The 4,330-nt window shown below is 38.5% G+C and overlaps 1 non-coding gene across 1 annotated transcript; it reads right to left on the bottom strand.

Moving 5' to 3' along the window:
• Window positions 1–1,678: 1,678 nt before the first annotated feature.
• On the bottom strand, window positions 1,679–1,742 carry LOC129403914 (U7 small nuclear RNA). Its single transcript, XR_008629554.1, has one exon. It is a non-coding gene; the product is annotated as a U7 small nuclear RNA (small nuclear RNA).
• Between the last annotated feature and the right edge of the window lie 2,588 nt (window positions 1,743–4,330).

Below are 4,330 nucleotides of genomic sequence, written 5' to 3'. Positions count from 1 at the left end.
GAAAAATCATCGCAGTGGGAGACTGAACTTTAAATGAAAAGATTGGGCAGGGAAAGATAAGTTTCCAATAGACATCAGGAACGAATAGAGAGTCCTTGGGGAGTAAAGAAAGAGAAAATGATCATTTTTGGCAGGGATGAAGTCACATTTTGAAGTGGAATTTGGCACATTGTGAATTGTGAGATATAGCTAAAAAATGAGCAATGGTCACAACCAATGTAGGATATAGAGACAAGGCAGAAATCTGGGGAGTTCTCTGTTCCTGGTTAAAAGAACCAAAAAATAAAAAATAAAACACCCACCGTATTGTTTTCACAAGATAACTTTGCCATAAAAGGTCTGTATTTGCTTCGTATCACTGTATCACTGTATCACTGTTATCCTGTTGTTCATCGATTTGCTCGAGCAGGTGCCAGGAGCGTCTTCATTTGTCCCTATCGTGTGTTGGTGTAGCCCAGTTGTATTTGCTTGCTCTGGGAACACTAAGAGCTCGTTGTTTTTACTGTTTTTGGCATATCAAATACATCACGGGTAGCTTGCCAGGCTCTGCCCTATGGAAAAATAAATAAATAAAAATAAAATAAAATAAAATAAAATGAAGAGGTCACATGACTGTGAATGTGGCCAAGTGCTCCAGGAAAAATTGTGTCACTCTCTTCTGGAAGCTTTGTTTTATAGTCTAATACAATATTAAGATAATCATAATATAAATGAGAGATCCATAGTAGATCAAAATCAATTACAAAAATTCCTGTGTTGTACTGCAATAATAGTGGCAACTTGCTTTAATAGCACAAAACAAAAGGTGACTTTAATGAAGCACATACAGCACACAAAAAACATTCTTCACTAATCTTCATAGGAACATGTTGATGTACTGAAAATGATTTTCTTTTACAGATGGGGCTTGGAGACTTGAGAAGCCAGTAGCTTGTGCCATTAAGTAAGCAGTTAAAGAGAGTCTAGTTTTGAACACACAGCACTACGATGATCACTTCTTGATTTTACTCTGAACCCAAGCACATACCAATAGAAATAGTTCTTCTCCCACTCTGCTTTGTTTTTCAGAAAGGATAAAGAGTCTATAAAAGAAAACATCTGTAATGTCTGATTAGATTGCCTAGGGGGTTCATAGTCTAGTTGGTGACCTTATAGATACTAAAAGGGAGAGGACATATTGAGTTACAAATATCACAGTAGGGAGACTCTGATGTATCTCGCAGAGCACTGAGGGCATGTTGGTTTTCATTGTTGACTGGCAGTCTAAGTTTCTGAAGGAAAACCCTGCTTCCTTAGATGGGACCTGACACTAAACTTAGCTAAAGACTGATTACGTGAGCCTGTGTTTACATGATACATTTTGCCTTCAATCCCAAATCCTCAATGAAAATTCCAGTTCTTCCAGTTCCTCACTGACTAGTACAGTGATGGAAATTTCAACTCTAGTTGTTTGTTTCTGTGATGTTCAACTATGGTTTAAAATGGAATATCTGTTATTTATCAAACAGATACCCATTGTTCCTTTGGTAGAATTCATTGTTAAAAGAATTAAAAGAATAAAGATAAATCAGACTCTCAAGGCTGAGACCATAAAGAAGTACATTTGGTTTGGGAGAAAGGTAGTGTCAGGGCTTCTGGTTGGATATTGTCACTTTGGGGGTGGAGGTAGGAGCAGCCTACGGATGTTTTCTGGTAGAGACCAGAAAATCTGCTAGACAAATTCTAAAAGAGCTGTAACATTATATTGTCACATTTTGTTAGTAGAAACTAGACCAGGGATAGGTGAAAAAAGGACTAGTTATTATATTTAGGAAATACAGTAAATGGAGAGAGTTAAGAAACACCCTCACACAGTTAACACACACACATACACATACACTTATGCACGAACACACACATGTGTACCTGTATCTCCCATAGGTACGCTGTGAATGAAGCATTACAGTGGAGTCATATATTTGGTAATTGAACCTCACTTCTCTCTTGTCAGTGTATCCTCCCATCCAAGTCACCCTTTCTGAGTTTCATTAACTTCATCTGTAAGTCACTGTACTGAAGATTAAGAAAAAAATCCACCATCTAACTTTACACAATGTCTATTCGAAGGATTTTATGAATATAGTTGAGATAATACTACAGATCTGGAATGAAGTCCTAGAAACTCTGAAAGGATATACAACCAAAGAGTCAAGGAGAGAAATAAAGGGGTTATATAGATGCAGATTTCAATATCATATGAGTATTATATAATACAAAAAAAAAAACCCTGGCTGCATTATGAGAAAATGTGATCCGATCAATGGAAGAACTATAAAAAAGTTGCAGTGACTTCCCTAGGCACACTGAAGATTGGTTCCAGCACTACTGAAGATGAGTTTGGTTAATCAAACCCAATTAGTGAAGCAGATTCTCTAGCCATCTTCTCCCTAAGTATCAACCATGAAATTGGAATGGTAAGTGTGCAAACTATACACACAGGCAGGCTGACCTTGGAGAGGATCCAGAAAGAAGCAGAAGGATGCTATTCTCACATACAATTGTTTAATTTTATGAAAACAAATTGTTTTTGCTATGTTGTTTCAGTGTGTAATTGACACTTTTGGGGTGTCTACTCAGCATTTAGTTGGACTCTTTTAAATATTTGCAAAGTTTTATTTGAGGAATCATCTTACTCATTGGCTGTTACAGTAGATATTATCAATATTCCATTTTTATTATTCATAATATTTTCTCAAAATACTGGTTTAGTCTCTACCTTTTCTTGTTTATTAACCATACCCAGTGGTGTTCAGAGCTTACTTTTGGTTCTGTGTTCAGGGATCATTCCTGGCAGTGCTCAGGGAAACATATGTAGTGCTGTGGATCAAATGTGAATTTCTCTTCTACAAGGCAAATATTTTATCCACTGTTCAGTTTTAGCCTCAGGTTCTGCCCCTTTTGATCAACATTGAACTTGGCCTGACTTATGAAAAGTCACATATTGTTCTGTGAGTTTCACTTTATCTTCAGATCATTTTTTCCCCACATAGTTATAGAGAATGTTCTATAGGACCAATCCTTATTCAATAACTGACAGAAATGGGTATAAAACCATTCTATATCCCTCATCCTTCAGACTTCCTTAGCTCTTACCCCTCTACTGGTATTTTCCAGAATTTCCTTCAAGGTTTGATATTTATATTTAAATATTTTTTTCAGCATATTTATCTAAGGGAAAGCAAAGTCATCTTTGTAGCTGTCCTAAGGACCATGTTTTTATTCCAAGGTGATCGCTGAATGGCATAAGGAAATGAGCATGATCTCATAATTCCTATCTTCAGTGGTTGACTTGGTGGACCATAATCCCGAACTGTGTAAATCAACATATGTAGGATGACATTACTTTGTCCTCTCCCCCCTTGCCATGAGTAGCTTGTCCCGGATTTCCCCGGAATTTAGGCTTACCCCAGTTTCACCCATCAAGGTGTTCCCAAATCTCTCTCATCCCCTTGTTTAGCTATATTCACTTCTCTATGCTCTCTTCCCCAAAACAGTTAATCCGAGGCTTTCCCTTAATCTGACTCTGCTAATTTGTAAGGTCAGAACTTCCTAGGACACTGAATATTATAACATTGCCTTTGTCCCCTCTTTATGCCTTTTGAATAATTTACTTTAAAGCAATGTCTGTTTTGTATAGACACAAGAAGACAATATTGTGTTTTTGTAACTTGGGGCTTAATTGGCTTCGGATATTATTCCCTTCTGGGCATCTGCTTTCTCCACTTAAGCCTCAGTTGCCCTCAGTTCCTAGCACCCCAAAAGTAGGGTCCCGATGACGGACGGGATGGATCCAGGGCAAGCGGTGAGTTATGTGCTACCCTGGCATTGAGATGGGCCTGGCCAAAGTGCCTAATTCTTAACTATAAGTTAAGAGCTTGATCATAGACAAATGCTGTCATGATCCAAAAGTAATGATGAGACTAAGACCCTGCTAGGGATAGGAAAGACTGATCTGGCCTGAGCACTGTAGTCTGAGATCGAGATGGCCCCTAGAGAGCAATTCTATAAGCTTTAATGCATTTCTTATTGTGTCCATACAAAATGATTAATATTATGAATTGTTATATGTTTGCTGGCTGAGGAGAGGAGAAACACACTCACGGGACTCCACCTGGGATCCTCCTGCTGAAAGGGAGTCAGTCCTAGGAGAAGCATCCCCTGAGGGAAAGGAACCTCAACCCTATTGATGGTGACCACACCTATGTGTACACCCCAGCCCCCTCATTCTGGGGAGGTTTAACTAGGCTGTAATAGTGGGTTGGGGGGCCAGATCCAGAGATCCAGAGAGAGA

The sequence above is a fragment of the Sorex araneus genome, chromosome 3 (genome assembly GCF_027595985.1).
Source record: "Sorex araneus isolate mSorAra2 chromosome 3, mSorAra2.pri, whole genome shotgun sequence".
In the NCBI taxonomy this organism is placed as follows: domain Eukaryota; kingdom Metazoa; phylum Chordata; class Mammalia; order Eulipotyphla; family Soricidae; genus Sorex; species Sorex araneus.
Note: the sequence above shows the minus strand (reverse complement) of the source record. Positions and strands in the feature narration are given on the sequence as shown.